Below are 15,578 nucleotides of genomic sequence, written 5' to 3'. Positions count from 1 at the left end.
TTTGGGGAGAGGATAAATATTCCAAAACTGAAAATACAGTATGAGATTTAACTGCACAATTACTAGACATGTTTTACTTTTCATATTATAGCACAATTTGCAAGCACAATTTGTGTAAAAATAAAAAAAAACATGAGATGCTTCCAACTGTTTCTCTTGCATTCTTTCTTGTGACACACCTGAATGAATGCCTCATTAAGTATGCGGCCCCATTGTCTCCAGGTGTGAACCACTAAATATGCATGATCGTTGACGCCCACTCCGCATATTGCCTTTCCAGACAGAAAGTGTTTTGCAAAATATAAATCAATGTATTGTGTTATGTAAATGATTAGGCAGGATGATTTTCACATCATTTTGAAGAAAAAACACTAGACAATGGCATCCATAAGTCAAAAGTCTTATTGAAACATATTTAGTATGTGTTTTGTGGCCTTATTTCAGAAACTTAAATTTTTAGTTTTTTCAATAACCATGCATAAACATTATTCTCTCAAAAATGAAAACATGTACATACATGTGGCTCACATATTATGGTAGTCCTGTTTGTGCTATATAGAGTGTAATTTTTTTTTGCCATTGATATGTTTATAAGCAAATAAAAAAAGCACAAATGTCAGGGCATGTCAGAACATCTCAAGGACCCCAAAAACACCTCAGACCCCAGAGGGTTAATCATACATTAATTTAGGGCATAAACATATCGCCAGCGTCGAGTCGTCTCTTCAGAGGCGTCGAGTCGTCTCTGCACGGGTGTGGGGGCATCTGTAGTTTCCATGGGAGGCTGGATACAAACTGGAGCTGACAATCTGTGTTTACCTCGGGACTAGCGTCCCGAGATAACAACAGAAAAGCAGATGGGAAATAATTAGCGTAGATGCTGTTCATAGCAATAATGCATTCAATCTGATTCAACTGTAATATAAAAGGTAAGTATTATGTGAATGCTTGGCTAAAGAAATGCGTCTTTAATCTAGTTTTAAACTGGGACAGCGAGTCTGAGCCTCGAACAATATCAGGAAGGCCATTCCACAGTTTAGGAGCTAAATGTGAAAATGCCCTCCCTCCTTTAGTGGACTTAGATATCCTAGGAATGACCAGAAGCCTCAAATTTAGTGATCTTAAAGAGCACGATGGATTGTAGGGCGATAGAAGTTCCGTTAAATACCCAGGAGCTAAACCATTTAGGGCTTTATAGGTCATTAGTAATACTTTGTAATTGATACGGAACTTTATAGGTAACCAATGTAGTGATGATAAAATCGGTGTTATATGGTCATATTTTCTTGACCTAGTAAGAACTCTAGCAGCTGCATTTTGGACTAACTGTAGCTTGTTTATTGAGGATGCAGGACAACCAGCTAATAAAGCATTACAGTAATCTAGTCTCGAGGTCATGAATGCATGAACTAACTTTTCTGCATCAGAAACTGATAGCATGTTACGTAGCTTAGCAATGTTTTTAAGGTGGAAAAAGGCTGTTCTTGTAACATATGAAATATGACTTTCGAAAGACAAGTTGCGGTCTAATATAACACCCAGGTCTTTTACTGTAGTGGATAAAGTAACAGGACATCCTTCTAAAGTAAAGTTGTATTGTAAGAGGTTTTGTGGGCAGTTTTTTTGACCAATAAGTAATACCTCCGTTTTATCTGAATTTAATAGCAGAAAATTACACGTCATCCAGTATTTTATATCTTTAACACACTCTGTCAATTTAGATAATTTATTGTTTTCATCTGGTCGTGATGAAATATATAATTGAGTGTCATCAGCATAACAGTGGAAATTAATTCCATGTTTTCTTATAATATTACCAAGTGGCAGCATATATATTGAGAATAGCAGAGGGCCTAACACAGATCCCTGCGGCACTCCATAGTTTACTGACGTTATCTTCGATTTTTTTCCATTTAAACAGACAAAATGGTAGCGGTCAGATAAGTATGATCTAAACCAGCTTAATGCCTGTCCATGAACACCAGTGTAGTTTTGTAGTCGATCTAAGAGTATCGTGTGATCTATAGTATCGAACGCAGCACTAAGATCGAGTAAAACTAGTAGATACAGCCTTGGTCTGAAGCTAGAAGTAAATCATTTGTAATTTTAACGAGCGCAGTTTCAGTGCTATGATGCGGCCTGAATCCTGACTGAAACTTTTCATAGATGTCATTTTCTTGCAAGAAAGAGCACAATTGAGCGGACACAACTTTTTCTAGTATTTTAGACATAAATGGAAGATTTGAAATGGGTCTGTAATTTGCTAGATTATTATGATCTAATTGTGGTTTCTTAATGAGAGGTTTTATAACTGCCAACTTGAATATTCTTGGAACATGACCTAAAGATAAAGACGAGTTAATAATATTGAGAAGAGGCTCTTCCACTACAGGTAACACTTCTTTCAGTAGTTTAGTTGGTATAGGATCTAATAAACATGTTGTTGGTTTAGATGCAATGATAAGTTTATTTAGCTCCTCCTGTCCTATAGTTGTAAAGCGCTGTAGTTTTTCTTGAGGGGCGATAATTGAGGCTGAATCATAAGACACCATTAAAGATTGTACATTTACAATTGTGTTTCTGATGCTTTCTATTTTCTCAGTGAAGAAGTTCATGAAATCATTACTGCTAAACTGTAACGGAATATTTTGTTCAGGTGACGTAAACCAGTAAAACCAGAGTGAAGATAGAGATGACCTTTGGCATCCTAAAGGCACATTTCAACTGTGTTCGGCACTTAAGAGTCACCAGAGCGGACCACCCTGCTGGTGCAGATGTAGATGCAATCACCATACAATATTACACTTAATAAAAGCACATTGAAACTGCAGGTAGGTCTCAAACTGTTTTATTGGTTTTGTGGGATGGGAGGGAGAAAGAGAGCAAGAGAAAGTTGCATTAATACATATTCATACTAAAGTGTTACTTGGTTAAATAAGTTCACATACTGAGATCAGTTTTATCCAGCTGTTTGATCTCCAATTTTTTTTTTTTTTTGAGCCTCCTCAGCTCACAGTCCAGCTCCTTTAGTGTGCAGTCTAGTTCAAGTCTCCTTTAGTGTGCAGTCAAGTTCGTCTCCTTTAGTGTGCAGTCTAGTTCGAGTCTCCTTTAGTGTGCAGTCTAGTTCGAGTCTCCTTTAGTGTGCAGTCTAGTTCGAGACTCCTTTAGTGTGCAGTCTAGTTCGAGTCTCCTTTAGTGTGCAGTCTAGTTCGAGACTCCTTTAGTGTGCAGTCTAGTTCGAGTCTCCTTTAGTGTGCAGTCTAGTTCGAGTCTCCTTTAGTGTGCAGTCTAGTTCGTCTCCTTTAGTGTGCAGTCTAGTTCGAGACTCCTTTAGTGTGCAGTCTAGTTCGAGACTCCTTTAGTGTGCAGTCTAGTTCAAGACTCCTTTAGTGTGCAGTCTAGTTCAAGTCTCCTTTAGTGTGCAGTCTAGTTCAAGTCTCCTTTAGTGTGCAGTCTAGTTCGAGTCTCCTTTAGTGTGCAGTCTAGTTCGAGACTCCTTTAGTGTGCAGTCTAGTTCAAGTCTCCTTTAGTGTGCAGTCTAGTTCGAGTCTCCTTTAGTGTGCAGTCTAGTTCGTCTCCTTTAGTGTGCAGTCTAGTTCAAGACTCCTTTAGTGTGCAGTCTAGTTCGAGACTCCTTTAGTGTGCAGTCTAGTTCAAGACTCCTTTAGTGTGCAGTCTAGTTCGTCTCCTTTAGTGTGCAGTCTAGTTCAAGACTCCTTTAGTGTGTAGTCTAGTTCGAGACTCCTTTAGTGTGCAGTCTAGTTCGTCTCCTTTAGTGTGCAGTCTAGTTCGTCTCCTTTAGTGTGCAGTCTAGTTCAAGACTCCTTTAGTGTGTAGTCTAGTTCGAGACTCCTTTAGTGTGCAGTCTAGTTCGTCTCCTTTAGTGTGCAGTCTAGTTCAAGACTCCTTTAGTGTGCAGTCTAGTTCGTCTCCTTTAGTGAACAGTCTAGTTCGTCTCCTTTAGTGTGCAGTCTAGTTCAAGTCTCCTTTAGTGTGCAGTCTAGTTCAAGTCTCCTTTTGTACAGGGCCCTGACTGAGTCTGTTTCCACCTGAAACATAATTCCACCACAAACATGATCATTACAAGTTTTCTGGAGGCTCATCAAATCACAAAAAGTTCCTTGACTTCCTACAAACACAGGACTGACTGTAATTTATGTCAAGGGTTTTAAATCCTTACACTTTTCTTCTGAAGCCCATTGAGGTAGAGGCCTCAGTTTCTGGGGCAGGTTGTGAAAAATCCTACAATAAAATAGATGTGTAAGGGCCAGTCCCTTTTTTATGCCACACATTCAAATGTTTGCCATAGTAAAAAGCCCAGTGCATTCACATCAGCAACTGTCTGAGAACACACACACAGAGTGTCTTCATTTCCTCCACCCTAATAAATAAAAATAGGCCAATGTAAAGCATAACTGTTGTAAAGCAGGTTCTGTCTGCTGCATACTGACCTCTGTGTGGGAGACTGTGTGTGTGTGTGTGTGCTGGCTTCAACAGGGACACTGTATTTCCCTCTACTACAGAACATAGTCAGCCATATTTAAAACTTAAAAAAGTAGTAATGTATTGCACACGTACCCAGTGTTACTTGCTTAGAGGAGCCAGCACCAGGGTCAGACTGTACAGCACCTGTAATCCCATCCATAATCGGCCGTCCCTTATTGAGCCAACTCCTCCACCAGTGTATTCTGGTTTTCTGAATTTAACTCTTTATTTCTGTTTGCTGCAAACAAGTGTTTGTGATAAAATGTTCACAAAAGTAATAGTTAGTTAGTTAGTTTCAGTTTATTGTCCCCTAAGGGAAACTTGTCTTACAGCGAGGTAAACATACAGGTAACACAACAGGTAAACACCACATACACATACGAATAAACAACACAAACTACTAATTAAAAACTGTTACTCTACTACTCATCTAGGTCAAAGAATTGTGCAAATTTAGCAACCGAATTGCACTAGGTATAAAAGAGTTCTTTGTCCTATTGGACTTAAAACAAGGGATTCTGAATCTCCGGCCTGAGGGGAGGACCTCAAAAGAACAATGAAGGGGGTGATTTACACAGTCCAATATGGCATCTGCTTTCCTCATAACCTGCCTCTCATAAATATTTGTCAAGGAAACCTGTGGACAGCCTATTAACTTACCAGCCACCTTCACAATGTGGCTGAGGTTATTTTTCTCCCTCAGGCTAATGCCCCCATACCAGGCAATAAAAGCAAAAGTAAGGATAGATTCAATAGAAAGATTTATAAAATAAAGACAGAATAACCGTATCAACATTAAAAGAGTTAAGCTTCCTTAGAAAGTACAATCGTTGTTGTCCCTTTTTGCAGATCATCTCTGTGTTTATGTCAAATTTGAGTTTACTGTCTATCACAGTACCCAGATATTTATACTGCTCTACCACCTCTATGCTGATTCCTTTTATATAGGTGGGTGGAGGAGAACCAGGTTGTTTTCTTCTAAAATCTATGAGCATATCCTTAGTTTTAGAGGTGTTAAGCTGAAGAAAAGACCTGTCGCACCAACTGACAAACTCGTCGACCACCGGCCCATGCTGGGATTCATGTTTCTGCAGTAAACTGACAATAACTGTATCATCAGCATATTTCAGGATGTGTCTATTACTATACTGGCTCCTACAATCGTTAGTGTAGAGGATGTATAGTAGAGGTGAAAGTACACAACCCTGCGGGGAGCCAGTGGAAGAGACACGCCTTTCAGAGAGACAACCATTCACCTTAACTCGCTGTGTTCTGTTAGTTAAAAAATCCATAATCCAGCTCACAAGATTATTCTCAATATTAAATTCTGATAATAATTTACTAACTAAAACATGTGGCTGGATAGTATTAAAAGCAGAAGAAAAATCCAAAAACAAGAGCCTGGCGTGTGCACCAGGACCCTCAAAATGTCTATAAAGGAGATCTAAAAGTGTAATCTGGGCATCCTCTACCCCCCTGCTAGTCCTGTATGCAAATTGCCTGGGGTCCAGGGCCCCACCCACCCTGGACAGCAGAAGCCGCTTTACAATCCTTTCAAATGACTTCATGACCAGTGAGGTCAATGCCACTGGTCTGAAGTCATTTAATGTGTTTGCAGAGTTGCCCTTTGCCACTGGAACTATGATAGACTCCTTCCAAGCCATTGGGACCCTTCCCTGTTCCCAGGACATCTCAAAAATGTCAGCAAACACCCCACAGAGCTGCTCTGAACAGCACTTCAGCAATCTCCCAGTAATTCCATCTGGCCCTGGACTCTTATTTACCTTAGTTCTCTTAAATACAGACCTAACCTCCTCCTTTGTAATTGAGAAAGGTATGGATTCTACCTGAGCCTGTTCCTCAGTTAATTTCTTTAGTTTGTCTGAAAAGTCATGAATATCAAAACGTGAAAAAAAGATGTTCAAAGCTTCAGATAACTCGCTATCATTTTTATACATTGGCAATTGAACTGATTTATTATGTGTTTTTTGCAAACCTATCATTCTTTTCACACCATCCCATGCTACCTTCAAGTTGTTACTGCCCAGTCTTTCCTCTATCTTATTTTTATATTGCAATTTAGCCTTCTTGGTTTCTGCTCTGACCTCCTTAGTTGCCTCCCTAATTTCACGCTCATCCCCATTATGAAAAGCCCTATGTTTTTTCATTAACACTTGTTTCAGTGAGCTAGTGACCCATGGCTTATTATTTGCATACACTTTAACATAATTTTTGGGAATAATAGAATCCACACAAAAAGAAATATAACAACACACAGTGTCAACAAGCTCATCAATATCCGAAGCAGAGTCAATGAAGACAGACCAATCGGTGCAATCAAAACAACCTTGTAATTTCAGAACAGACTCATCCTCCCAGGTCTCAATCTCTCTAGTTTTAACTTCCCCCCTTTTAAGCATAGGTCTGTACACCGGGATGAGATTGATAGTACAGTGATCTGAGGATCCTATGGGAGCCAGAGGGGAGGCTTTATAAGCCTCCTTAATTGAACCATAACATTTGTCCAAAGTCTTATTTTTCCTCGTTGGACATGTGACGTATTGATAAAAATTGAGGGTTTTACTCAGTTTGCAGTTATTAAAATCCCCCATAAGCAGACACGGGGCATCCGGGGAAAGAGATTGAAGTCTTTGAGTCACTTTGTGAATAGTATCGGCAGCAGTTTGTGTGTTTGCTTTGGGGTGTATATATATTACAGTCACAAATATCTGGGGAAATTCTCTCGGGAGATAGAACGGACGAACGGAGATGGAAAGCAGTTCGATGTCAGGAGTGCATATCTTTTCCCTAACGGTGATGTTGCTACACCACCGCTGGTTTATGTATACACACACACCACCACCCTGAGATTTCCCCGTGGCTTCTGCGTCTCTATCCAACCTGACCGGCGCCCCAAAGCCGCTGATCGATAAATCCGTGTCGGTGTCTTTAGACGACAGCCACGTCTCACTGAAGGCCATAATACATGCATTCCTGTATTCCTGTAAATAGTTCGAATTTGCTTGAAGCTCATCAATCTTGTTTCTGAGCGATTGAGCATTTGCGAGTATTATTGAAGGGAGCGGAATACGCCGTATTTTTTGTCGTTTTAACCGAAGTCGGACGCCACCTCTCCTTCCTCGCTTCCTCACTTTGCGAGAGTTTTTGCGATCATTTCCAGGAGACCTGCGCCTAGAAATCTCAGCTAGAATGTCTTCAGGTACAAGCGGGTCCAAGTATATATTTCCCATACACGGATTGTCCCATCGCATCAAACATTCCCGAGAGTATGTCCTTACCGGCTCACGTTGCTGGCTGCGTACGCCTTGGACATAATAAATCCATAGAGTCCATAAGATGACAGCGTAGTATATCTCCATGGCGACTGTTTGAATGAACAATCGTATCTAGTCCATTTTCATCAAACAACGGATCAAAACAGGAAACTTATTTCAGCACTTCTGCACTTCTGACAAACAAAACGCAGACAAACAAACACACCTGCTGCTGGTCGCTACAGGAAGAGTAGTATAAAAGGTTGTGGTAAATACTCACCACTTTGAATTATATATTTTGTCTTTATCTGCTGCAGAGAACATTTGGAGTTGGGGTTGCATCTTAAAATCAATGAATATTAATCTTTCTTAGTACATACATGCACATTTTTTATATTATAAAAATAGGCTATAGGCTATATTACACATATAGGCTACACATACATATATACATACATAATTTTACATAAATATAGAACGTATTTGTTTAACTTACACATTAACAATCAGCAATCTTTCTCCAACAGTCTTCTCTTGCTTTGGCAGCAGAAACCGTATTGTTTCGAGCTTGAAATCAGGGGCGTAGGAGCAATTTTGAACCTGGGGGGGACAGTAAATGCTAGGGGGGTTCGGGGTAAATTCCCTGAATTTTTTTATATATATATATTTTTTAATATATAAAGCACTTAAAAGCTAATTTCTAATGACTTTTGGGAACAGACTGTACTACTTAGTTTGGTTGTAAGAGGGTATATGCAGTGACAGACTGGGTAGATTATAAATACAGAGAGAAGCAATCTAATATAACTACAACCAGGGGTTAAATTGTGATTTATTATGTGGGGGCTCTCCCTAGGGGGGTCCTGGGGTATGCCCCCCCGGGAATTTTTTTTGAAAAATAAACCATTAAATGGCATTTTCTGGAGAGTTTTGTGCAAAGAAATGGAGAAATTGAGTCTTACATGATATGTGAAAAACTGCAAGGTTAAGAGCATAGCCTATACTTTGCATTGTTGTAGTATCAACAGGTATTAGGACATTTAGTATTTACATTACTGTTAATCAGCAGTGGTGGAATGTAACGAAGTACAAATAGCCTACTTCGTTACTTTACTGAAGTAGGCTACATTTTTCACGTAGTTGTATCTTCACCTGTCTGTACTTTACTTAAGTAGAATCAATAATGCATAGGCCTACTTTTTACTTTTACTTCGTTACATTTTGCAGCAATTATTATACTTTCTACTCCACTACATTTCTACAATGTTTCGTTACATTTTTTTGATCAGTTTTTCCCCTGCCAAAACAGGGATTGAAAAAAATCTCCTGTTTTCGGTGCTGATGCGGTGGTGACGTGTTCATGTAACATAGCCTAAGGGTGGCGCTGCCAATAAAGCACCTAAAAGCTGTTACAAAGAACCGGCAAAAGTAATGATTATGAATATGTAAAATATAGCAAGGAGACATTTTAATTGTTTGTTAATAAACAAGTGTTTTCTGTGTCAGTGCCCTGCATAGATGAAGTTGACGATGCTGACCCGCGATCTTCGCAGTAGTGAACGCGCCAGAGAGAAATGCACATTTCATACGGATTACACAAGCAGCAGTCTGCTTTCTTTCGTTTTGAATTGTTCTGTTAAAAAGAAGACATTTCAAGCTTTCTATAGATAATATATCAGGTCTGTCAGGCAAGTAGGCTACCTTATACGCTGAGTTTCGGTTCATTTGTGAGATGAGCTCCAGTTCACGCGCTGGCGCCTCCGTGTCGTGATTATCTATTGTCTGCTATATTTACTTATTTATTAAATCCAGGCAATTGGTTGATGAAACATTGATTAAAATTAAGATATCATTAATACAAAACGAAATTCATTTTAAAGAAAGGCTTTGTGCTTTCTGTTTGAGATCTCTGTGAAAGTTTTAAACAGTCTTTTAGTGCCGCTTTCAGAGCGCTCACGTCCGTAACATTGTTTTTTCCTCATAAATGCGAACACGAAAAATAAAATAAAATGAATGTTATGTTCTGTGGAGAGCCGACCCTTCTTCATCCGGTGGGTAGTACTTTGGTTTGCACAGTGTAATTCACAGAATTACAAAAAAATATTTTGCCACCTTTAAAGTTAAAGATTTTTTGTGTCACGTCCACGGCATGTGTAGCCTATTTGCCTCATATTAAATATAAAACGCATGTGTAGACTGATATTTTTCTAATGTCTGGACTCCTTTATTAAGGGAGTATGGATATATAAACAGTTTCAATATTGGCATTAAATGCATTTTCTGAGAATTTATATTTCAAGTTTTTACTGCAAATGTCACGTCCATAATGCTGGAATTGACATCACTTGATTACACATTGTATTACCTTGTTATGATATAGTGACCCATACAATGTGCCAAACATATTTTCCTTACCTTGTCATTCAAGGCCAGGACACTTTTTGTGCAACCAACGTTGTGCTGAACTTGACAAAATTGATATGCAGCGGCGGCCAGCAGCTCGTGAGTTGTTTTTTTTTTTTTTTTTTTTTTTCAAGGCAGTAGAAGGTTCTGGAACTTTTGCGCGCTTCCACATCCCGCGCAACTACTGATCTCCCAGCAACATTCATTATATATTGCTGCATATATTTATCCGTGTCAGAGTTCTGAGTAGTAGCCTACCTAGATGCGCATGGCATGCGCGAGCGGTGCGCGATCATGGTCGACTGACAACGAGATTAAGCAGCTGAACAAGAATAAGGCGGCCTCCTGTATTTTTGCTAGTCGATTTTATTTCATCTAGTGACATGATGGGTTTTAACTTCATTCAGGAGATTTTTGGTAACTGCACAACTGACAGATGACTTTGAGCGCACCGCCAACGGTGTGTGTGCGTGTGTGTGTAGTGTAACCATAGCGACAAAACGACCAACTTTCGGACCCTGCACTTAAGCCTATAATTTCGTTTTTAAAAATTTAATTATGTATTTAAAAGTTGCAGAATGGATTCATTTGGAGACTCTGAAATCGGCAGAGATAGGCAGGCAATGAAAAACAAAATTTTACATTGGGAAATAGTGGGGGGGACAAAACTTAGATTTTGAAATGTGTCCCCCCCACGTATAATGGCTCCTACGCGTATGCTTGAAATACATATTTAAATTCATCGTAATTCTGAATGATTATCTCTTGCTCCTCCGCGGAATAATATATCGCTCTCGCTCTACCCGCGATTGGTTGTTCAGTGTCGACGTCACTCTTTTATGTGCACGCGCGCGTGGAGTAATCATAGCTTAAGGATCAAAGCCTGAGTTGACAGAGAAAGTTGATGAGCTGCATCATGGTACCAATAAAGACTGATTGCATCGGTTTGGTTTTGTCAACTCAAAACCAATCCTGTAACCCCGAGTTTGTTCAGCTACCTTCATGGTACAGGCCCCATTGAATTAGTGTTCTATATTAGTGTTATATATATATATATATATATATATATATATATATATCAATGCTAATTCAATAGACCATATAAAATATATAAAATAAAGATATGCAACAGGCACGTTTAAACGACAAACAATAAAATCAGAGCCAGTATTCTGTTACGTTCATGGTTCCAGTGGCAGTAATGCATGCACGGCTTTTCAAAATGTCACAGAGCGGTTTGAGATTATGAATGAAATATTGAAGTTTATAATTAAGTGTTTTGGCACACCACGACGAGTGGCGCTATGCATTGTTCTGAAGTCGGGTTTTATTCTGGCATGTTGAATTAGTGTTCGACAAACATGGTGGCGCGTTCATTTGGATTTATTTTTCTCTTAACAGCTAAAATAACTTAATAGGCTACTCTGTAATTTGTCGGTCATACAGATAAGAGTAGAGTAGCCTACATCGTTCAAAACTGTAAACTTTTTTTCATATTAGGCTAACGACAAAAGTTTGTCTGTCGTCTCTGTCTCCGGGAACTGCGCGTCACAAAAATGAACCGAAAGCCACTTGCCTCAGCTCAGTCACTATACGAAATTAATCGGCTATGTCTAAAGCCTGATTATGAAACCGAGAGGTACAGAGGATCTACTCAAACATGTTTAGCTATCATGTGAGCGCTTCCCAATGAGGAAAGGACAAGGAAAGGGTGAAAATCTCGCTCTAATTAAATGTAGGCTAAATCGCCCTGAATTAAATTGTAAAAACAGATCAAATAAATGTATTTGTCAATGTTGTGATATTGTTTCATTTAAGTTCATAATTATTCTATAAATGTTAGGCTATTTGCAGCACGAAGCACTGTGGTTCGAGATTTATTTGAATACAAAAATAAAAAAATAAAAAACTTTATTCACAAATCGCACCCTGGTTGTAAGGATTCAAAGATCCCTGTCGAATTTAATATTGAGTTGAACATTTTGTTCATGACAACAAATGAACATGCGTTTGAAGATTGTATTTAGTTTTGCTTGGAAAAAGCTGGCCCAAACTGAAGTACCGTTTTAATTCTTCAATTATTGAAATTAAATATTTAGTAATAAACATTTATGACAGAAATATTACTGCAAACTCAGATAGCCTGTGGGAGGTTTGGAGAAGGCAGTTGCTTTATCGTGGGGGTGCAGTCTTTCATATGGAGAGTGTCGGATAGCCAGCCTGACGAGCAGGCAAAGGCAACATTCTTTTAAGGATATCTCAAAATCTCCAAAAGTCCATATGTAGGCCCTATTTCTTATTAAATTAAATTATATTAATATAATAAAATATAAAATATTGTAGTTTTATTGATTGTATTTAAAGGTTTTCCACACACAATTTCATTTTAGCAGATACAGAGCTCTTTAATTCGCGATCAATCTCGTTTTAAGGTGAATTCAGCAAGGCATGCTGTATCTTTGAAGCAACAAAGGCTATTTGTTACAGTTTTTTCTTTCGTGATTTGTGTGGATGACACGCAGCGGCATATACAGTACAGTGTTTCCCCTACCATTATATAAGGGGGGCGCCCCGCCCTCCTAACGGCTCCCCCCGCCCCCCTTGAAGGTCAAGTAAATTTGATTTGATTTTCTTTATAGCGCCAGATTACATTTTTTTATTTTATTACAAAAACTAAATAGCCCTTAAGTAATATGTTATTTATCTTATTTCCATGATGGCATGTCTTTTCTGTCTGTGTTTGCGCGTTTACAATTATCCCAATGAGTGCGCAAGCGCGCACACTCACACACAAACAAACACTTGCGTCAAATACAGACGAGCACTAGCGGACAGAGAGCGCGCGGTGGGAAATATGTCGCTGAACTGAAGATGGCAACAATGACTCACTGACAACAAATTACTGCAAACACGTGGTTCGCTTTATTTTCAATACAAACATAAATTGAAATAAATGTAAACAAACAAATAAACTTATTTATACAACTTAAGCGAAATAATTGAAAAGTAATAACTGAAATAAGTCACAGAGAGAAAGAAAATGAGCGGTGCTAAACAAACAAAATAACAAAACCAAAACACACACAGCAAAAACTCCAGTGTTAAATTAACACTCCTGGGAGTGTATACGAGTCCACACTCAAGAGTGTAAAGTGTTAAAATATGAGTGTTAAATTAACACTCAAGAGTGTTAACCCTCTGAGGTCTAAAGGCATTTTTTCACTTTTTCTTCGATTTTACATATCTTATTAAATTCACCTTTTAAAGGCAATTACATAACATAATCCCATGTGTTTTATATCAAAGGGATAATTTGGCTCTAAAAGGTGAAAAATATAAGTCCGATTTTTGAAATTCTTCAAATCTCTTGTGGAAACATATCATTACTCATGTGGACGAATTATTTTGGTCCTTGATATGGGTTACCCAAAGTCTTAGGGTCACAAAAGTAGTGTAATATATGAATAAAATAGTAGATAATGAATAATAATTGTCTAAAGTGACATTTTGAAAAATCATTTTTTAGTACAAGTTTTGTCTGTGACTCTACCTTCACCAAATGTTAGAGGGACTGAGATAAAATAGGACTAAAATAACTTCCTACTACATATCAAGCTTTATGGGATGTGTGCAAATGAAAAAGTAGCATTACAACAGGTCTTTCTTTCAAGCAAAACGTTTACTTTGTGAAAAAAACTCACTACTAACAATATTTACAAAATGTACACATTTTCATGTTTTCTTGTCTAAACATGAAACGTTTCAACATTTTTTTTCAAACCAAAGATGAACTATATATTATAAATAGTGCTGGTTGATGCTGGGGGGGTACGGGACCTCTTGGCTGGCCGGGTTGGTGATGACGGTTGCTGTGTAAGGGCTGGTGGTGACCTGGTGACTGGTGGCAGGCACAGGTGAGGCTGCCTGTGTTACATTGGGCCCTGGTAATTGTGAATCCTTTCTGAAAAAACACTAAAACAAATAAGTTAGGACTTGCATTATCAATTTGGCCAAAACATATCGATTCATCACCACAAGAGATAATGTTATTCAAATTGTGAATTGAGGTGAATAAATATTACATTAGTTATCAAAAGGAGACCACCAAGAACAGCCTACATGCCGACAACGTTATTATTTGTGTACCCCAGTTTTACACAAGAAAATAACTTTTACATAAAGTAAACACTTTGCTAAAGGCGCAGTCAATTTGTCAAAGTTCAGATACACAAAGCAGCACAGCGCAGCTTATTTTAGCCAAGATGGTCACAGTTAGCCTAGCACAAAGTGCACCATGCGAACAATGTTTTTATAAAATAAACACGCTTACCCGTCTTCAACTGGATCTCTTCTGTGATCATAATCCTCATCTTCATCAGAAGAAAATCCATCAGGCTCGGAAACTCGCCTTTCATCCTCGTCGCTGCTCTCCAAAACCGCCGCAAGTCCTAGGCTTTCTTCTTCTTTATATATGTTTTTGCCATGTTTTTTTCGCGGACTTTTTTACTCTTTCTCTCTCCATGTCAGCTTGGTATTTTCCTCACCGTGAGGAGATGGGAGGGTACTTAGGGATTTCAACTGCATCTATTGGTTGGTTTCACACAAAATGCAGACAGGCAAGCTATCCCACCAATCGCGCAAGGTTAACGGTCATCTTATCTTCCCTCTTGCTCTCTGTATGAGTTACGTACAATCTCGCGAGAATAAGGACGTTGAAGCTGAGAATCTATCGATTACGGCAAAATCAGAACCATTTATGTGTGCTGCACAATCGCGGAGATATTAATAGAAACATTTAGTAAACATCGAGTTGACGCGCCCGCGCGTCATCCGACCTCAGGGGGTTAAAGTTAATGAGATAATTAAGTGATTAATTTAGTGATGATTGAGCATTATTGAAGACACCTGATGTTAACTAGCAGAATCACTGAAGGAGAAAATCACTAATTGTAAGTTACCATTATGGTGATCAGTGTTTGCTTTAGTTGGGCTCTTGATCCTTATATGTTTACTTTAGATTTTGCTTAACTGCTGTTATTGATTTATAACAGTCAGATGAACAAAGAAAAAATGTGATCTGGTGGTGTTGGTTATGTTTTGACAATCATCTTGTGATCCGAAAAACGAAACTTATTGAGATAGTTTGGATTAACTTGTTAATTACAGCAGCTCTGATTCTACAGCATATGATTTTCAGTATTTTTCATATAATCCAAAATATTTAATAAACATTGTTCTGATCAAAAGACTTTCAAATGAATTTATTTAGAAACACAGACATCAATAATCAGCCTGTGAATCTCAGCAATGGTGACAATAATAAAGCATGTTGCAGTGGCTGCCACCAATCACAACTCATTAATGGCTCCCATCATGCATTGCAGTATGAATAAATTATGATCTGAATTGTCTATG

This window comes from Abramis brama (genome assembly GCF_963993115.1).
Source record: "Abramis brama genome assembly, chromosome: 22".
Lineage (NCBI taxonomy): Eukaryota > Metazoa > Chordata > Actinopteri > Cypriniformes > Leuciscidae > Abramis > Abramis brama.
The sequence above is the reverse complement of the archived record's forward strand: the minus strand, read 5'-3'. Positions refer to the sequence as shown.